The following is a 22,108-nucleotide window of genomic DNA, read 5'->3' on the forward strand; positions in this document are numbered from 1 at the left end:
CAGTGTCTGCCGTTAAAGGGGAAGTGGTGGTGGGGGCTCTAGGTTAAGTGGGGGTGCCCCCCGTTAAAGGGGAAGTGGGGGGTCTCTAGGTTAAATGGGGGGTGGCCCCCATTAAGGGAACCTGGAGGCGTGATTTAGAGCTCCCCTTTCCCGCAGTGGCCATGCTAGTGAAGGAAAGCTTACGCGTGCCCGGCCTTTGCGAAGGAGGTGGGGCTGGCAGCCGTTATCGGCCTTGGACGCTCTCCCCAATTAAAGGGAGGTAGCACGCCCCGGTGGGGGACACTGTGACTAGTTCTCTGTCCGTACCGGTCCCTTTAATTTTTCCGGCTGCAGGAGCAGCGAGGGACGGCGACGGAGAAGTCACATTCCTCCGGTGGGTGTGCTCGGTGCGAGGGGGAGGGGGGAGAAGGGGAACTGCCCTCCCCGCTCCGCGCGCTCATTCAGGGCTGGTGACGGCACCTGGTCACGTGCCGAAGGACGTCACACCGCGCGCGGAGTCCGCTCCGCCAATCATCGGCGGCTGCTGCGGGCTGGGGAAATTTTAGCGACGACCAATATCTTCCGCTGGCGAAGGCGGGACTTCCGCCAGGAGCCGGAAGCGGGGCTGTGGGTCTCTCATGCGAGCGGGGTGTTGCTGCTTCTGGGATCAGAGACGTTTTGGGCCCCAAGTGCCGCCGCCGCCTCCTCCTTGTCCACGCCCCCCCCCTTCCCGCCGCTGCTGCCGCCGCCGCCGCCGCTTCCTTCCCCCGGGTCCCGCTCTCCATCCTCTTCCTCCTGGGATCCGGCAGCAGCGAGGCCCTGGTGGTGGTGGTGGCGGCGGCGGAGAGAGGCCCCGGCCCCCGCGGAGACCCCGGCAGGAGTGAGAGGCCCCAGCCCCCGCGGAGACCCCGGCATCGGCCCCGGCATCGACCTCAGCGGAGACGTGAGCGGCCTGGGTGGCAGTGGCTGTTGGTGACAGGTGGGTTGAAGGGGCCTCCCCGGGCCCACTCCCTCCCCTTGGCCGGCCTCGCTCCGGCTCCTCCCTGTGCTGCGACCCGCCACCTCCTCTCACCGGGGAGGCGGCCAGGGCCGCCATCTTCCTACCCGCAGATCCTGCTGCTGCGGGAGTTGGATCCCGGCACCGGGCGCTGCTGGTCGTGGCGAGTGCGAGTTCCTCGGTGTGGGGCCGGGCCGGGGCCCCGAGCTGTGTCGGCTGCTCAGAGCCCCGCACGGCAGCTGCCCGGCCTTGCTGGGGAACGTCCTGCGCACTTCCCTACCCGGGGGCTGGATCTCCCGGCCTGGAGCCGCAGCCAGTCGCTGCCTAAAGCGGCTCTGCCTCCCCGCCCTGGTCTGGCCTCCCTGACAGGGAGTCTCAGCGGAGATCCGGCCCCGCGGCAGCGTTGCTCCCCTCGAGGCCGGGATGGGGGCGGGGGTGTCGTGTAAAGATACGTTAGCGGGCGGAGACGTGGGGTCCTTGCCCTGCCCCATTCAGCCAGGCGCTGCTGCCTGGATTCCTGTAGGCAAATCTTCCCCTGGACACAAATGAGTTAATATGCCTAGGAGCTTCAAAGGCACGTGTAGGAACCCGCCAAAAGAAGCACCAGCAAAAAGTATTGGGTCCTCAGATATTGCTTTTTATCAAGTGTGGTTGCTGTTGGTTCCTCCATTTGCTGCTTCAGCCAAGTTTTCCCCTCTTAATTTTAGTTTGTACAGATACTCAAAATTACTACTTTATATGTTCAGTGTTTTCAATCACCATGTTGCACGTAAGTCCTGTGAGGCAGAAGAATATCACCATTTCTACTTTGCGGGTGTGGATATTGAGGCAAAGTGAAGTTGAGATTTGCCTGTGGTCACAGGGAGAGGTGGTTTCAGAGCCAGTTTGAGTCACAGGTGAGGTTAAAAATCAGGAATTCTGAATTCCAGTCTATTACTTGCTCTCCTAGATCGTGTCTGTGGTCTAGTTTTTCTGGCTTTCATCTGAAAGTTCAACAACATTTGGTTGAGAATCTAACTTAAGTGAAGTAAGAGAAGGGGGTTGCACGTTGGAGCCCTTTATGCAACTTTTTCCAAACTTCACTTTGTGCTGTGAATCTGATTGGGCTATTTAGAACTACCGTTATTTCCCAAATGATATTTTTTCCCCCCAAACTTACCTGAGGAGTACTCATCTCTAGGGCTGTATATCTGACATGTCAGTTACTGTACGCCTTATCAAATCAACTTTCTAAGAAAATGTGTTCTGAAATGTAAAGTTAATCAACATACATTTATCAGTAGTTTCACATCTTCGCTATTAGGATAAGACTTTAGCTTTCTAAATGTTGAAAGAACTGGGATGATACCTGAGAGGCGTATAATGTAAATAGTGCTTTATTTTTCTATATGGTATATAGAAGTGGATATTTTTCTGCCCCAGAATGCTGAAACTTGTATTGTGGTCTAGCTTTCAATAATACAGTAACATTTTAAACATTTTAATTGGTTTAATACATCTGGAATAAATGATTACTCATATAGAAACTCAAGTGAAAAAAAACTAGGTTGGTTTGTTTTTTTAAAATCCATATTCGAACAAGAAAGGTGTTTTTTCCCACTTGTGGTAAAGCATAAAGTGTTTCCTTAACTAGTAGTGGTATATTTTCAAGATATGTCATAAGTGCATTACCACCTTAAAACTTATAGTACCTTTCTCCTGGTTATTCTTGTCTTCAAATTCCCACACTTTTATATATTGGAAAAAGGCCTGCATAGGAATAATCTGTAACTAGTATCACTTGCTTTTAACTTCATATTGCATGCCTTTATACAAGAATACCATGTAAAAAGGTATGGTTCAATCTAAATATCGGGTTCATGCATCAGTTGAAATAAACTTGCTTCCATGATTTTACAGCTGAGAACTTATTTTTAACACTGTTACAGAACAACGTGGAGGTGTTAGACCAGGACCCTTTCTTCCTTTGAGACACTGATAACAATTTAGGTCATTCTCAGAAGTTGTCTTTAAACTGATGAGAATAGAGTTAAATATTAACTACTTGCCTTATTTTAGAGAAATGAAAAGTAAGAGTTTTTGTCTAAGCTAAATGTTTTGTGAAGAACTGCAGTTCTTTGTCGTCATTTTAAATCTCATAACTGGCGATAGGGTTTAGCTTTAAATCAGTTAATGAGCTTAATGGGCATGGTAATTTAATGATAAACTTTTATAACTGTTTATATTAAATATTGAATATTTAGCTGGTAGTAACTCTGAAAATGCGATATGTTGAAAACATGGAGGGAAGGCATATTCATTAATCCACATAAAGTGTATTCAATCCAAGCCAATGATAACGAAAGGTGACAGGGAAAGGGGTATAAAGTACAAGCAAGGTGATCAGAGTTTTGATGATGCATGTCTTATCAGTTAAAAATAACCAAGGAACCTTTAAACTGAACAGTTTTGTCTCTTGTTATCCCTGCACCATTCATCACCTTTATCTCCCCAATTTTGATTCCAGTGTCCTTGTACCACATTCCCTACCTTAGACCCTTTCACTTTTCATAAACAGCAGTCAGTTTACAAGAAAGAAGTCAATCACATGATCAACTTGTTGCTTGTGTTTGTCCTGGAAGAAATGGGTCTTGAGGAAGGATTTAAATGGAGAGGGTAGTGGCCTTGCTAACCAGCTCAGGTAAAATATTTTGTGCTGTCAGGGAGGACTCCACAAATCAAAGCAGAAAGATGGTTGTAAGAAAAGCTAACAAATGGAGTATCAATGTTTGGAATCACTGGCAGAAAGAAGATGGTATAAGAGACCAGGTTGGATAAGCAAAGGAAACCTATTTTCAAGCTTGGGAAATATAAAGCCATATTTTTCAGGCATGACATGATGACTCATTATATCAGGGAGATGTGCTGTCAAAAATGATAGGCTCCAAATGGGAAGTTGTAGCATTTTGTTCTTTAAAATATATATATATAGGTGTTCGCTGGTAGAATAGCTGGTACTAGTCAAATGTGAACAGATACAAACTGTATGTCCTTGTTGATTAAGATATTGCCAAGCACTTTGTATTAAGATGTTGCTATTCTAGTAATAAGTCTTGAGAAACAAGATATTAACTAAATAGTTATTTGTGGTTAGTGACTTTTTTTAAACTAATTGCTTCATCAGACACTCCTGTTACAAAGCTTAATCTAAAAATTGTCTCGGGAAACCTTATGCTGAAGTTCTGGTAAGACTAAAATCTTTTATCTTTGTTTAGTGTTGATACTCATAATGGTACTTTTACAGGTTATGGTGCTGTCTCAGGTTGCCCCACAACGAAGCTTTGCTAGTGCTGACCATTGTTCAAACAAGGAACGGATGAATCAACCGGCCAATGTCCAAAAGCAGTTTGCTTACTCATACCCAGTGGCTGGAGGGTTTTATGCTTAAATGAGTCAATACTGCCTTATTTCAAAATTTCTCACTCTAAGAAACCAAAAGAAGAATAGAGCAAAATTAAACGGACAGTTAAAATAAGTGTCTTAAACTTCCTGAAACAAATTAATTATGGCTGTTAAACTGAGTTACGATGTATATTGTGTTTTGCCATCCTCAGGTGCTTTTGAGAACTACATGCTCTATGCCTGCACTGTGGCAATCTTTTCTCCATTATCACCAACAAAACTCAGACATTAATTGATAGTCCTACACAGCAGTTCAGAGATAGGAAGTGAACAGTAACTTTTCCAGGTTACTGGAACAAAAGTGGGCAGAACATAATTATCCACAATGGAATTTGACTAGGTCACTGGGGTTGGCGTCCTTAATCCTGCCTATGTTGCCACCCAGTCTCTGATAAGTAGTTCTGTTATGCCTGAAGGATGGCACAGTGGATTGCACGGTTCTCCCTACTCTTCTTCTAGGTAGCTGAGAATAGCACTTCTTATTTTTCTGTTTCTCATCTAAGTATTCACCTGATGCACTTTGGCTTGTGACATTTAACAAGATTCTCCAAAGTGTTATGATTAGAGCTGGGTGAATAATTGGTGGGTTTTCTTTTCAGTTCAGTGACTGAACTGGTTTTTCTCACTGAAACAAGAAACAAAAATTTCAGTTAGGGTTTTTTCAGTTTTTTATGTTTTGTGGGGTGTATATTTTTTTAAACAAATCCATCTACATTTCAAAATGACATCATTTTGAAACAAATACATGTTTCATTTAAAAAATTGAAATGAACAGTTAAGTTTTTTTTTTCAATTTTTTTTCCATTTGTTTATTGGGTTGAAAATTATTTGTAAATTCGACAAAGTTTTGGCCAAATAAAAAAAAGCAGTGAGGAATTTGGGGGGAGAATGGGAAGAAATTGAAAACATTGAAGTGGTTCACTTCAGTTGCCCCAGAACCACATTTGTGCGTGAAAACTATTTGACCAAAAAATTCCGAGGGTTCTGATGCACGTTGACATTTTATCTTGCTCCATGGTATCAAGATATTGACACGGTTTCAGAGCAATATGGTAGTGTGCATTGTGCCAAAGTATTTTGACTTGTGGGGAAAGTTTAAGGATGGAGTATTAGATTTGAATCCAGGCTGAAATTTTGGAACAAGTCCATCCTTTAACAATGAGCCAAAAAACCTGAATTACCAGTAGCTCTGATTACAAACGGGACTGTCAGACTAGCTATCAATAAAAGTGAACTACATTAGGTGTCTCTTGTGTACCAGTTTGCTTATTTTTAAAAGATTGTGCATTAGTGTTGTGGGCTGGAGCATGGATTAGTTGCAAAAAATAATGTTGAAGTGATCAACCTCCATTGAGCTATTTAATTCACTTTTTGTCAAATATAAAATCTTACCTAATCATGGTCAATAATTCAAGGTAGAATGTCCTAAAAGTGAGGAAAATGGCAAGTTTAATGAACATACATTTGTGACCACTTGAAATTAATATAGTTTATAAAGACTTGGATCTTACCTTTAGGACATTCACAAGCATAAGCTAAAAGATTCTTAAGTTACATTGGAAAAGTTTTTTTTGGAGTGACCTCCAGAGAAACTGAGAAGGAAACTGACTTTAGATTGTCCTGTAAAAGAAATTTAACCATTTTTTATTAAAAGAATCTTCATGAATTGAGCCAACATTTTCATTGAAAGAAAGCTAGTTCTTAAGAGCTTTTTCTTTCATTGCCTGTACTATCAATTATATTTGATCTCATAGTATAACTCCCACTTGGGCTTTGAATGTGTCAGCACTTTTGTTTTGCTGTCATGCTCCAAAGATCTGCTGTGGTTGAAGAAAACATGTTGTACCAGTACTGCCATAGCTTCCCCGTTATATGCTCTGGTCAGTCCTAACTCTAGCAAATGTCCCAGTGACTTTTTAAATCCTTTTGATTGCCAATTTTTAAAAAAACATTAAATATATAATGGGTCTTAAACTAAGCAGTTTTGCAAATTGGTTGGATAACATCACTTTCTTAGAAAACCTGATTAATCATGCAAACTGCATGTGAAGGTTAGAGACTATTTCTCAAAGCCCTAAAAAATCAAATGATCTAATGTCTCAAACTGAAATGAAATGCTCTTTTACTTAAATAAGGAAAACGTTTGTTGTGGACTCAAAATATGCAGTTTTTAGAATATATATTTTAATTGTTTAGAATATAAGCCCATTAAGATCTGTTGAATTAGACCAGACTTTTGACCTAAACCTTGGTAGTGCCCATTAAATTAACTTTATAGCTTCAAGGTGAAACTTTCAGTCTTGTCTCTGGTTGCTAGAGCAAGAGGCAGTGTTCCAGTCAATACCTTGGTATCAAGTATCGGGGGTAGCCATGTTAGTCTGTATCTACAAAAACAACAAGGAGTCCAATGGCACCTTAAAGACTAACAGATTTATTTGGGCATAAGCTTTCATGGGTAAAAAACCCACTACTTCAGTGCATGGAAAATTTCAGATGCAGGCATTATTATACTGACACATGAAGAGAAGCAATGTGAAGAAGAAATACCTTGGTAGTATCTGGTTTATCAAGGGAAGGTACTTAAGGCAAAATGTCAGCCCAGAGTTAGACTTCTCTCTCTTTTCTTGTTGGGTTAAATCATGCCTTTGTTTTAGAGGTGTACAGTTGTACTGAAATATGAAACTACAGTATCATAGACCAGAGGTTTTCAAACTGGAGGGGCAGACCACTCTGGGGGGTGTGGAGTATACTCGGGGAAGGGAGGGCATGAGAAGCTTTTGCGGGGGCGGTGGGGGGGGGGGGATGAGATTTATTGTCCACATTTTACCTACACCAGTGAATAACCTGAAAAGCTGATTCCTCCAGACCTATCCAGTCCTCAGATGGTGCTGTGCATTTTGACAGTGTTCTGTTTAGCTTGCATAGCGTTGTACAAAGTCGTTGCTATCTGTTGTTAATCCGTTCGCTATGAGGCGGTGTGCCCATTTAATTGTAAGCATGGACTACAATTGCAGATTTGCTTTTGCTCGTTTTACAGTGGATTGTTGGCTCATTTGTGCAACAGTGCGGGGGGGGGGGGGAAACAGATTTGAGAGGAGCGCTGCCGCCGCTACACATATTAGTATATGTATTTATGTGGCGGGGAGGGTGCTGTAAACTTCTACAGACATGAAGACGGGGGGTATGATCAAATAAGTTGACCCTGTCTTAGACTCAACTAGAAGACTTGCATTCTGAGAAGCTAAAAAAGTAAACCTTCCAGTATACTCTCATTTCCATTTTAAACTAAAGCAAATTAGGGGGTTTTGTGCTAATCACAGCTCTCAAGTGGCTTTACCTTCTAAAAAACTAAAATTACAAAAAGTAACTAATTCCTGTATCTGTCACCTTCATGGTATTTCTAAGCTCTGGAGCTTTAGAAAGTTAATGGTGTACTCCAGGGCTAATGTGGTTCTGTTGGGTCCTTCTGGATAGTTCTGATTCTGCTGCAATCTCTGATGTTCTCTTGAGGCTCTGGGACACCCTCAGCGGTGGTGCTGGTTTTCTTGTCTCTAGGGCCCATGTCTGGGTGGAGAGAGTGCCAGGGGGTTGTCTTGCATCAAACTAGCATATGTTAATTTGAGGGGGCAATGTGTACCTTAAACTTCAAGTTGAAAACTGTTTTTCCTAGAGTTTCTAGCAGAGCTCGCAGTATTGCAAGAGTATATTACCCAGTCTTCTTGATGACAGGAGAGGGGAATGGTGAGGAAAACGTAAATGTCATCTTCGTAAATAAGGAAAAGGAAGTAAGATACAGTGGTTACAGAACAGGGAATTAATTGAGTTTACTGTTCTAGTCCCAGCTCTGATAAATTGGACGTGGCTCTGGGGAAGACACTCCATTATATATAAAATGGATAAACCTTCTTGTCTCCTTCGAGGGTGTTGTAGTGAATCACTGCATCTGTTAAAGGCTTGAGTCCCTTCCAAGGAGCTCTAGAGGTGTAAATGAAATATTGGGTGATATGTCTTGGCACTGGCCTTGAATGATTTAAGGAGTTACTTTGCAGCTCTACCATTTATTTTGAGGACCTAAGCGTAATTTCTGAAGTGACCCTATGTCTAAACTCTGTTTCCAATGATGTTGGTAAATTAAGATGTGCTGTGTTCCTTACCCCACAAAACATTCAAATTTCAGTTTCAAGAAACATTGTGTGTTACTCAGAAATAGGAATAAAGCCTTGCATTACAAGTCAGCAAAAGTTTCAGCATTAACATGAAAGCTGACTCCCATGATTGAGTTGGTAAGAGCCAATGCAAGCAGCTTATGTTTATCTTTACTACCATAAAGTGAAAGAGGTTTTCCTGTAGTCTTGTTGATGCGGCAGCAGTATAGATGAGCTCCTTTAAGCAATAGTTGGGTTCTAGATGGGGTCATAGATAATTGCTTCTTAAGACAGTGGAAATATTAGAGGAACATTAATTTTCTGGACTTCATCTGCATCCTCGAAAGAGAAGTACTCAAAGAGTTGCAGAGGTGAGGTGTAAGACAAACTCTGAAATCATAGTCCAATGGGGAAAAAAAGCAGCCCCCCCTTTTTTTAATCTGTGTCATCAGTAAACCCCTTCCAGTGTCAGTTATAGTTAAAAGAAAAGGAGTACTTGTGGCACCTTAGAGACTAACCAATTTATTTGAGCATGAGCTTTCGTGAGCTACAGCTCACTTCATCGGATGAAGCGAGCTGTAGCTCACGAAAGCTCGTGCTCAAATAAATTGGTTAGTCTCTAAGGTGCCACAAGTACTCCTTTTCTTTTTGCGAATACAGACTAACACGGCTGTTACTCTGAAACCAGTTATAGTTAAGTTTTCCACTACAGTCGGGGGAAAAAGGGACTCAGCTCTAATGCCCAAATTTGCAGACTATGGACACTTACTGCTGAAGGCAAATTTCAATCTAAGATTCAATAGCTTTCTAGAAACAAACTACAACTTTTATCATACCCTATAAAAATATTTGTCCTGTGTGCACTTAGATGAATTTCCCGTTCATGAGGCTTTTCTTAGTCATGTGAATCTCTCATCACCTTCACCTGACCACTAGGACTAATAGCCATGTGAAATAAATGTAGAGAAACTTGTCAGTTCTCCTCTTCCCCCTGTCCCTCTCCTTCACTCTTAGATTTAGATTTATTTAGAATGCATTGTGGCTCAGTGTCTGGCACCTGGAATTTTTTACAGTTTTGCTTATGTAGTGAGTGAGAAATAGAAGAACAAAACTACTAATCTTGCTGCAAGTGTAGAATCTTTGAAATGTCCAAGTGTGGTTTTTGCCTTAAGTGGTGAACCTTTTTAAGCCTCTTCTTGAACCTTTTGTTAAGTCACAAGGTCATGTGTGACCATGACTGTTACTTAAAACTGCTGACTAGCTTGGAGGGGAATACTGCAAAGCTGTGAGATTACTTAACCATGTTTTCTTAAACTGTATTGTTTGGAGCACCATGTGCATATGTGTATAAATAAATCAGCTCATACTTTCACTAAAATCATTAGTAAACCTGTAAAATCTTTTGATCTGACTAGGAGGCTCTTGTTAGCTGTCTTCTGAACCACTTCTGCCTAGGAGTTTAAATCTTGTGATTTGGCCAGCTGAGGAGCCAGTGTAGACAACATCTACATGGATGTAACACAACCATAGCCCTCCATCAAGTCCAAGAGCAGCTTTATTTTTTCTGTTGTCAGAACACATTTATTTGTTTCAGTCTGTGTGTGTTGATCATTCTGCCTTTCTGTGTGCATACTTAAAAGGGTGGGGATGGAAATGTTATGCAGCTTTTAATCCAAATGGCCTTAATGGAGACTATGAAGGCCAGAACGTTGTAGCAATTTGGTGTTGGTGAATTAACTGATTCTCTTTAATGTGGTCTTGAACTTGAGCTGTAAAACAGTTTTCTTTCTCCTGTATAAATGTGCTTTCTTCAGCTCTGCTTTAAAAGCAGGACTTGTTCGTTGGTGTAAGAAGAGCTAGCATAGCCATTTGTGACAGTTGTAGGCTGTAAGTGCTGGAGACTATGATCTCCCAGCCTGTTGTTTCTAGGCATATGGTTGTCTAAAGATTGTTGAGGAGCTTCATTTTAGATTTGAAATTTACAAAATGGCATCCTGGCAGAGCATACTGAAACAGGTAAATACTACAGTGAAACTAGACAGCTTTTCAGGGCTCTTATCGAAGTGTTTACAGTTTTCTTCTTCAAAGTAGGTGAAACAATAATAAAACCGATCAAAAAAGTTAATAAGTGCAGAAAAATCAATTGATTCCTCTCACCTGGTTCTGGTTTTCTGGTCCTTGATCACTGAATGTGTAGGCATTAATAAACTATGGTTTCATCTTCAGCAAGAGACACCTGTTTACCACCCATCTCCAAGCTTGTAGTCAATAGGTACTGAAGTATGTGATATATAATTCTAAATATTATAGAGCTCTAATTTTTCAAAATGCTGTACAAACACTAACTACCCCCCTTAGCCTGTGAAGTGGGAATGGGAAGTAGTATCCCTGTTGTACAAAATGAAAACTGAGGCAAAGATTAACTGAGTTTAATTAAGCAGATCTGGGGTTAGAACTCTGAAGCTCCTAGCTCCCAACCAGAGGTCGGCACCACCATATTGCTTGAAGGACACTTAAGAAAATTACCGTACTTAGTGATGGACATTGGGTGGGTTATGTCATTCAATCATTCAACGTTTCTTGAAAAATTACCACGGGCCTCAACATTTTTACCACAGATGCTTGTGTCCATGTACGGATATGTTGCTGACCCCTGCTCCCAACTCTGTGGTTGTTCCTAGACTATGTTGCCTTTTTTAGTCAGACAACTGTTCTTCTGTTTCTGATTCAAAAGGTAAGTGATCACTGACCAACCAGCTCACTTCCTTGGTTTCAATGCAGGAGTTCACTTGAGACTGTTGTGGGAATTCTGCATCTTACTACAAATGCAACCACCTGACATGACTTAGATGTCTGACAGTGGGGCTTGGCATCTGCCCTGCTGCAGGTAGCCCTTCAGAGCAGTAGCAGAGTGAAATCAGCTTGACTTGTCAGTTTCACTCTAGAAGCTCCAGCACCCAAAGCAACATTTACAGTGCTCTACTTGCAGTACTCTGCTGCTGCTGAGGATGCTCCCTTGGGGAGGAGGAAGGAAGAAACAAACCCATTTCTCTTCCTCCCATCTTCTTTTTTTTTCCCTTCCCACACCCTCACAAATGATATTAATTTTGTTTGGTTTCCTCATTGTGCCCCGTAATAACAGAAGATAACGTTTATTTGCCTGCAACTCCTGCGCAGTTGCCCAGCTGATAGAGAGGAATTGCCTCAATTAACTCCACTGCTGTTCTCATTGGTGAAATACTATTGGTAGGGGTAGCAGTAAAATTAGGGAAGGAGACCATATGGGAGGTTAAATAGTTACAAACTGAGTTCAGAGGAAAGTGATGGAGTAGTGTTGTAGTGACTACTCATTTGGGATGCGCTCCCCTTTTGTCTGAGGTAGCAGAGGCTGTGAATGCCTCCTCTTGAGAGTGAGGGAATTCCTGGCCTAGTGTTAGCTGCTCGTTGACCTAAAACTAAGACACTTGCCTAGGGTATGAGAAATCTAGATGTGAAACTTGAGCAACCCTCTGTCCTCAATTAGACGCTATTTTAAAAAAAAAAAAGTGTCAGCCCTCACATGAAAGGATATTCACTGTTACGGAAGGGCTCTGGGTGTGAGGGGTGTGTAGGGGACACTGACAGACACTCCCTTAGGGTATGTCTACACTATGAAATTAGGTCAAATTTATAAAGTCAGCGTTTAGAAATCGTTTTTATATAGTCGATAGTGTGTCCCCACACAAAATGCTCTTAGCGCATTAACTCTGGAGTGCTTCCACAGTACCGAGGCTAGCGTCGACTTCTGGAGCATTGCACTGTGGGTAGCTATCCCACAATTCCTGCAGTCTCCGCCGCCCATTGGAATTCTGGGTTGAGATCCCAATGCCTAATGGGGCAAAAACATTGTTACAAGTGGTTTTGGGTACATGTTGTCAGGCCCTCCCTCCATCAGAGCAACGGCAGACAATCGTTCTGTGCCTTTTTTCTGTGCAGACGCCATACCACAGCAAGCATGAAGCCTGTTCAGATCACTTTGGCAATTAGGAGCACATTAAACGCCACGTGCATTATCCAGCAGTATATGCAGCACCGGAACCTGGCAAAGCGAAACCAGGCGAGTAGGTGACGTCAGCACGGTGACGAGAGCGATGAGGACCTGGACACAGAGCACGGGCCCTGGCAATGTGGGCATCATGGTGCTAATGGGGCAGGTTCATGCGGTGGGACACCGATTCTGGGCCTGGGAAACAAGCACAGACTGGTGGGACCGCATAGTGTTGCAGGTCTCGGATGATTCCCAGTGGCTGCAAAACTTTTGCATGCGTAAGGGCACTTTCATGGAACTTTGTGACTTGCTTTCCCCTGCCCTGAAGTGCCAGAATACCAAGATGAGAGCAGCCCTCACAGTTGAGAAGCGAGTGGCAATAGCCCTATGGAAGCTTGCAACGCCAGACAGCTACCGGTCAGTCGGGAATCAATTTGGAGTGGGCAAATCTACTGTGGGGACTGCTGTGATGCAAGTAGCCAATGCAATCAAAGATCTGTTGATATCAAGGGTAGTGACCCTGGGAAATGTGCAGGTCATAGTGGATGGCTTTGCTGCAATGGGATTCTCTAACTGTGGTGAGGCCATAGACGGAACCCATATCCCTATCTTGGCACCGGAGCACCAAGCCGGCGAGTACATAAACCGCAAGGGGTTCTTCTCAATAGTGCTGCAAGCACTGGTGGATCACAAGGGACGTTTCACCAACATCAACGTGGGATGGCCGGGAAAGGTACATGACGCTCACATCTTCAGGAACTCTGGTCTGTTTCAACAGCTGCAGGAAGGGACTTTCTTCCCAGACCAGAAAATAACCATTGGGGATGTTGAAATGCCTATAGTTATCCTTGGGGACCCAGCCTACCCTTTAATGCCATGGCTCATGAAGCCGTACACAGGCAGTCTGGACAGTAGTCAGGAGCTGTTCAACTACAGGCTGAGCAAGTGCAGAATGGTGGTAGAATGTACATTTGGACGTTTAAAAGTGCGCGGGTGCAGTTTACTGACTCGCTTAGACCTCAGTGAAACAATATTCCCACTGTTATTACTGCTTGCTGCGCGCTCCACAATATCTGTGAGAGTAAGGGGGAGACGTTTATGGCAGGGTGGGAGGTTGAGGCAAATCGCCTGGCCGCTGGTTACATGGGGCGGTTAGAAGAGCACAGGCGGGTGCGGTACGCATCAGAGAAGCTTTGAAAACCAATTTCATGACTGGCCAGGCTATGGTGTGAAAGTTCTGTTTGTTTCTCCTTGATGATCTCCCCTCCCCCGCCACCCGCTTGATTCACTCTATTTCCCTGTAAGCTAACCAGGGTACCCTTGCCCCTTCGATCATCGCTTGCAGAGGCAAAGAAGTCATTGTTGCTTCACATTCATGCATTCTTTATTAATTCATCATACAAATAGGGGGATAACTGCCAAGGTAGCTCAGGAGGGGTAGTGGAGGAGGGAAGCACTGGGATGGGTAGTGGAGGCAGGAAGGACAAGGTCACACAGTACTTTAAAACTTATTGAATGCCCACCTTCCATTGCTTGGGCAATCCTCTGTGGTGGAGTGGCTGGGTGGCCGGAGGGGCCCCCCCCCACCGCATTCTTGGGCGTCTGGGTGAGGCGGCTATGGAACTTGGGGAGTAGGGCAACTGGTTACATAGGGGCTGTAGCGGGGGTCTGTGCTCCTGCTGCCTTTCCTTCAGCTCAACCATACGCTGGAGCATATTAGTTTGATCCTCCAGTAGCCTCAGCATTGAATCCTGCCTCCTCTCATCATGCTGCTGCCACCTATCAGCTTCAGCCCTCTCTTCAGCCCACCCCCTCTCCTTCCGGTCATCTTGTGCTTTCCTGCACTCTGATATTGTCTGCCTCGACGCATTTGTCTGTGCTCTGTCAGTGTGGGAGGCCAGCATGAGCTCGGACAACATTTCATCGTGAGTGCGTTTTTTTTCGCCTTCTGATCTTCGTTAGCCTCTGGGAAGGAGAAGATCCTGTGATACTTGAAACACATGCAGCTGGTGGAGGGAAAAAAAAGGACAGTGGTATTTAAAAAGACACATTTTATAGAACAATGGGTACACTCTTTCAGGGTAAACCTTGCTGTTAACATTACATACACAGCACATGTGCTTTCGTTACAAGGTCACATTTTGCCTCCTCCCACCGCGTGGCTAACAGTGGGGAACATTTCTGTTCAGCCACAGGCAAACAGCCCAGCAGGAACGGTCACCTCTGAATGTCCCCTTAAGAAAACCACCATATTTCAACCAGGTGACCATGAATGATATCACTCTCCTGATATAACAGAGATAAAGAACAGATGTTGTTTGAACGCCAGCAAACATACGCTGCAATGCTCTGTTCTGCAATGATTCCCAAGTACATGCTACTGGCCTGGTGTGGTAAAGTGTCCTACCATGGTGGATGGAATAAGGCTGCCCTCCACAGAAACCTTTTGCAAAGGCTTTGGTAGTACATCCAGGAGAGCTTTATGGAGATGTCCCTGGAGGATTTCCGCTCCATCCCCAGGCACGTTAACAGACTTTTCCAGTAGCTGTACTGACAGCGAATGCCAGGGCAAACTAATCATTAAACACACCTGCTTTTAAACCATGTATACTGTTTAAAAAGATACTCACTGGAGGTCCCTTCTCCGCCTGCTGGGTCCAGGAAGCAGACTTGGGTGGGTTTCGGGGGGTACTGGCTCCAGGTCCAGGGTGAGAAACAGTTCCTGGCTGTCGGGAAAACCGGTTTCTCCGCTTGCTTACTGTGAGCTATCTACAACCTCATCATCATCATCTTCCTCATTCCCCAAATCTGCTTCCGTGTTGCCTCCCTCTCCATTGCAGGAGTCAAAGCATAAGGTTGGGGTAGTGGTGGCTGAACCCCCTAAAATAGCATGCAGCTCATCATAGAAGCAGCATGTTTGGGGCTCTGACCCGGAGCAGCCATTTGCCTCTCTGGTTTTCTGGTAGGCTTGCCTCAGCTCCTTAAGTTTCACGTGGCACTGCTTCGGGTCTCTGTTATGGCCTCTGTCCTTCATGCCCTGGGAAATATTTGACAAATGTTTTGGCATTTCGAAAACTGGAACGGAGATCTGATAGCACAGATTCCTTTCCCCATACAGCGATCAGATACTGTTCAGTCCATGCTGGAGCTATTTTGCGATTCTGTGACTCCATGGTCCCCTCTGCTGATGAGCTCTGCACTCGCCTGCAGCTTGCCACGCTGGCCAAACAGGAAATGAGATTCAAAAGTTTGCCGGCCTTTTCCTGTCTACCTGGCCAGTGCATCTGAGTTGAGAGTGCTGTCCAGAACGGTCACAATGGAGCACTCTGGGATAGCTCCCAGAGGCCAATACGGTCTAATTGCATCCACAGAACCCCAAATTCCACCCAGCAAGGCCAACTTCAGCACTCATCCCCATGTCGGGGGTGGAGTAAAGAAATCTATTTTAAGAGCCCTTTAAGTAAAAAAAAAAAAAAAAAAAGGGGGGGTCTTTGTCGTTTGGATGGGTGCAGAGTTAAATCGATTTAACACTGCTAAATTCGACCTCAACTCCTAGTGTAGACCAGGGCTTAATGTAGTATTTTGGATTCTAATATTTAAACTGTATTCTTAAATTTATTCACCTAAATTTAGGTTATTGCTGATTATGTACTCTGTATCCTATGACTTTTAAAAACAAGCTTTGTATTTGTAGGTAATCTAAGCACTATACCCAGATGTACAGACACTCTCTTTTCTCAACCTGTATATTATATAACTTTAACATTAGCGTTAATAAAAATTTTAAATCTGTTCTCTCAAGCAAAAAGGCAGGAAAGGGACAGGTTCATACAAACCACAGACCACAATCCACTCTGCCAACTTCTGGGATGGCAAGACAATGTGCAGAAGGGAAGGCTAATGGTTTATTTAAATTGACAGTTGCGTTTATTTGGAATCAGTAATCGGGTAAAGGCATGCTGTCAGGTGTGATGTCTGGTCGTAGTAAGGTGTGTACCCGTGGCTGGCAAGGGTGAGGGCACATGTGCTGTTAAATTGACTTAAACTTACGTTGCCTTTGTCTCGCGGTTTTATGTCAGGTATATTGTGTATAGTCAACTTAATTGTTTAGCAGTTTTTTTGTGTATCATTATGTACATTATCTTCAAGCTTGACAAAAGCACTGAAAATAAATTTAGCTGAAATAGCATTGGAAGCAAACCTAAAATTGCTTATTGCACGTATATGTTTTCCTTATTGACTTCCAGGCACAGAGTGCTCTTATCAGACACCTTACACAAGTACAGGAGTACTTGTAGCACCTTAGAGACTAACAAATTTATTTGAGCATAAGCTTTCGTTAGCTACAGCTCACTTCATCGGATGCATTCAGTGGAAAATACAGTGGGGAGATTTATATACACACAACATGAAACAATGGGTGTTACCATACACACTGTGATGAGAGTGATCACTTAAGGTGAGCTATTACCAGCAGGGGGGCGGGGGGACCTTTTGACCTGCTGAAGTGAAGAAACAGATTGACAAAGCCAGAAGAGTACCCAGAAGTCACCTACTACAGGACAGGCCCAACAAAGATAATAACAGAACGCCACTAGCCATCACCTTCAGCCCCCAACTAAAACCTCTCCAACGCATCATCAAGGATCTACAACCTATGCTGAAGGATGATCCCTCACTCTCACAGAGCTTGGGAGACAGGCCAGTCGTTGCTTACGGACAGCCCCCCAACCTGAAGTAAATACTCACCAGCAACCACACAACAGAACCACTAACCCAGGAACCTAGTCTTGCAACAAAACCCGTTGCCAATTGTGTCCACATATCTATTCAGGGGACACCATCATAATTACATCAGCCACACTATCAGAGGCTTGTTCACCTGCACATCTACCAATGTGATACATGCCATCATGTGCCAGGAATGCCCCTTTGCCATGTATATTGGCCAAACTGGACAGTCTCTACGTAAAAGAATAAATGGACACAAATCAGACGTCAAGAATTATAACATTCAAAAACCAGTCAGAGAACACTTCAATCTCTCTGGTCACTCGATTACAGACCTAAAGGTCGCAATATTACAACAAAAAAACTTCAGAAACAGACTCCAACAAGAGACTGCTGTATTGGAATTAATTTGCAAACTGGATACAATTAACTTAAGCTTGAATAGGGATTGGGAGTGGATGGGTCATTACACAAAGTAAAACTACTTCCCCATGTTTATTCCCCGCCCCGTTCCTCAGACGTTCCTGTTAACTGCTGGCAATGGCCCACCTTGATTATCGCTACAGAATTTCTCAATATTTCATGCAAGAGGATTGCCATTGAAAGTCCAAATGTGATGAAAACCCTTGTTGCACATATGTTAATGCCCGGGATTTCTGATTTACCCTCAATTAATTTTGTGTCCTGGCCTGTGTCCAAACGTATTAATAATGATTAGGAATAGCAGTATCAGGCTTAGAGACAAATACAGGAGCATCACCCACGTAGAGCATAAACTTGTTCTCTCTTCGTATCCCATCCTGGTATGATGGGTATGTTGATTTGCCTGGATGGAAATGGCTTAACACTGTAAAGCTAAACAAACAGAAAAGGAGAAAGGGGGCAGTCATGCCTCAGACCTCTCTGTAATGGAACAAAAGGCAGAAATAATACCATTGGTATTACCCTTTAAGTCAAGCTAAAGCAGAAAAGCTCCATCCAAGCAATGAATTAGTTATCAAATCAAAATTTTGATATTACATGAAAAAAATAGTCCCAGGTTATATAGTCAAAGGCCTTATCAGCATCTGAAGAAATGACAGCTAAGGATTCTTTAGAATCTCTCAGTGGCAATAATATCAATTGACACACATTATCTGATCCATGTCTATTATAAAGGAAGCCTACCTGATTTGTGTGTCATATTAGAGACCTTAGTCCAACTGCATAACAAGCTTTTGCTTAAAATTTTAGTATCACAATTGATTAAAGAAATTGGCCTGTAATTACTACATAGTCTGAGGTCTTTTCCAGGTATAGAAATAACTGAAATTACAGCTTCTCTTAGAGTGGTGGGAAAGTTTGCTGATTCCTGGCCTCCTTGACAATATTCATTAATCTAGGAGGTGAACTTTTGATAAAATTCAGTAGGAAACTAGTCTGTGCCAGTAGTCTTTCCAACCTTTTATTTCTTTTATTGCCTGAGTCAGTTCTGTGATTTCTAGCGGGGTGTCTCTAAGTTCCTTCTGAGACTTAGAGATGAATATCCTAGACAATCCATTAGAATAGTTACTAGGGCATCTTTACCAATACCCTCTTCAGCTAAACATAGTTCTAAATCTGTTTTAATTGTTGTATATAATTTGTTACTGTCGAGAATAGCAACAATCTCATTTCTGATGACAGGTTTCAGAGTAACAGCCGTGTTAGTCTGTATTCGCAAAAAGAAAAGGAGTACTTGTGGCACCTTAGAGACTAACCAATTTATTTGAGCATGAGCTTTCGTGAGCTACAGCTCACTTCATCGGATGCATACCGTGGAAACGGCAGCAGACTTTATATATACATAGAGAATATGAAATAACCTCAGCCATGCGGAACGCAATGCCATCCACAGCCTCAGAAACAACTCTGACATCATAATCAAAAAGGCTGACAACGGAGGTGCTGTTGTTCATATTCCGACCTATTCATGATGACAAGAGGCTGCTCGGCAGCTCTCCAACACGAGTTTCTACAAGCCATTACCCTATGATCCCACTGAGAGTTACCAAAAGCAACTACAGCATTTGCTCAAGAAACTTCCTGAAAAAGCACAAGATCAAATCCGCACAGACACACCCCTGGAACCCCGACCTGGGATATTCTATCTACTACCCAAGATCCATAAACCTGGAAATCCTGGGCGCCCCATCATCTCAGGCATTGGCACCCTGACAGCAGGATTGTCTGGCTATGTAGACTCCCTCCTCAGGCCCTACGCTACCAGCACTCCCAGCTACCTTCGAGACACCACTGACTTCCTGAGGAAACTACAATCCATCGGTGATCTTCCTGATAACACCATCCTGGCCACTATGGATGTAGAAGCCCTCTACACCAACATTCCACACAAAGATGGACTACAAGCCGTCAGGAACAGTATCCCCGATAATGTCACGGCTAACCTGGTAGCTGAACTTTGTGACTTTGTCCTTACCCATAACTATTTCACATTTGGGGACAATGTGTACCTTCAGATCAGCGGCACTGCTATGGGTACCCGCATGGCCCCACAGTATGCGAACATTTTTATGGCTGATTTAGAACAACGCTTCCTCAGCTCTCGTCCCCTAAAGCCCCTACTCTACTTGCGCTATATTGATGACATTTTCATCATCTGGACCCATGGAAAAGAAGTCCTTGAGGACTTCCACCATGATTTCAACAATTTCCATCCCACCACCAACCTCAGCCTGGTCCAGTCCACACAAGAGATCCACTTACTGGACACTACAGTGCTAATGTACGATGGTCACATAAACACCACCCTATACCGGAAACCTACTGACCGCTATTCCTACCTGCATGACTCCAGCTTTCACCCTGACCACACCACACGATCCATCGTCTACAGCCAAGCTCTGCGATACAACCGCATTTGCTCCAACCCCTCAGACAGAGACAAACACCTACAAGATCTATGTCAAGCTTTCTTACAACTACAATACCCACCTGCAGAAGTAAAGAAACAGATTGATAGAGCTAGAAGAGTTCCCAGAAGTCACCTACTACAGGACAGGCCTAACAAAGAAAATAACAGAACGCCACTAGCCGTCACCTTCAGCCCCCAACTAAAACTCCTCCAACGCATTATTAAGGATCTACAACCTATCCTAAAGGATGACCCAACACTCTCACAAATCTTGGGAGACAGGCCAGTCCTTGCCTACAGACAGCCCCGCAACCTGAAGCAAATACTCACCAACAACCACATACCACACACCACACAACAGAACCACTAACCCAGGAACTTATCCTTGCAACAAAGCCCGTTGCCAATTGTGCCCACATATCTATTCAGGGGACACCATCACAGGGCCTAATAACATCAGCCACACTATCAGAGGCTCGTTCACCTGCACATCCACCAATGTGATACATGCCATCATGTGCCAGCAATGCCCCTCTGCCATGTACATTGGTCAAACTGGACAGTCTCTACGTAAAAGAATAAATGGACACAAATCAGATGTCAAGAATTATAACATTCATAAACCAGTCGGAGAACACTTCAATCTCTCTTGTCACGCAATCACAGACATGAAGGTCGCTATCTTAAAACAAAAAAACTTCAAATCCAGACTCCAGCGAGAAACTGCTGAATTGGAATTCATTTGCAAATTGGATACTATTAATTTAGGCTTAAATAGAGACTGGGAGTGGCTAAGTCATTATGCAAGGTAGCCTGTTTCCTCTTGTTTTTTCCTACCCCCCCCCCCAGATGTTCTGCTTTAACTTGGATTTAAACTTGGAGAGTGGTCAGTTTGGATGAGCTATTACCAGCAGGAGAGTGAGTTTGTGTGTGTATGGGGGTGGGGGGGATGTGAGAGAACCTGGATTTGTGCAGGAAATGGCCCAACTTGATTATCATGCACATTGTGTAAAGAGTTGTCACTTTGGATGGGCTATCACCAGCAGGAGAGTGAATTTGTGTGGGGGGGTGGAGGGTGAGAGAACCTGGATTTGTGCTGGAAATGGCCCACCTGATGATCACTTTAGATAAGCTATTACCAGCAGGACAGTGGGGTGGGAGGAGGTATTGGTTCATATTCTCTGTGTGTATATAAAGTCTGCTGCAGTTTCCACGGTATGCATCCGATGAAGTGAGCTGTAGCTCACGAAAGCTCATGCTCAAATAAATTGGTTAGTCTCATTTCTGTTAGCCTTTTGTGCCAATAGCTTGCCAGCTTTCTTGCCAGATTCCCAGTAATCTTGCATCAAACAAAATAACGTAAACTCTGCCTTTTGGGGCAGAAGTTTATTGATTTCATACCTTTCGATGAGGGTTCTGAGTTTCTTTAGGCAGAGGGCAGAAGCATAGTCTTCATCCCAGGTCTTAATTTCCTTTGCAATGGTATCAATTCTCTGTTCTCTCCACTCCTTTTATAAAGGTCGCATAATAGTTGATAGAGTCTCTGAGGAAGGCTTTCATGGCTTCCCAAAATGTGGCAGCTGGTGAAGAAATGGCAGCATTTGTTTTAAAGAAAGAAAAAGAAAAAAGTTCTTACATCATTTGGTAACTCTAGTGAGTATCAAATTTCAGAGGTATTCAATCTCACATTTTAGTTGGCGGGTACATACCCTGTAGGCCTAAAAGACATGCATAGGAGCATTGTCAACTATAACAATATAACAGTACCACAATAAATGATGGGATTTATCAAGTGATAATAGTAAGAAATAGTCCAATCTTGAATGTGTTGAATGACCTGCTGGGGAAAAAACAAAACAAAACTGGGCAATCCTAAGGACAGAGGCTATAATTGC

The 22,108-nt window shown here is 43.6% G+C and overlaps 1 protein-coding gene across 1 annotated transcript in view; it reads left to right on the plus strand.

Moving 5' to 3' along the window:
* Positions 1-584: 584 nt before the first annotated feature.
* LARP4B (La ribonucleoprotein 4B) overlaps positions 585-22,108 on the plus strand; it is a 106,538-nt gene continuing 85,014 nt past the window's right edge. The window contains exon 1 of the mRNA XM_084620258.1: positions 585-958. The gene's annotated coding sequence lies outside the window, so the exon portion shown is untranslated. The remainder of the gene's footprint in view (positions 959-22,108) is intronic.

This window comes from Lepidochelys olivacea (genome assembly GCF_965140295.1).
Source record: "Lepidochelys olivacea isolate rLepOli2 genome assembly, chromosome: 2".
In the NCBI taxonomy this organism is placed as follows: Eukaryota; Metazoa; Chordata; order Testudines; family Cheloniidae; genus Lepidochelys; species Lepidochelys olivacea.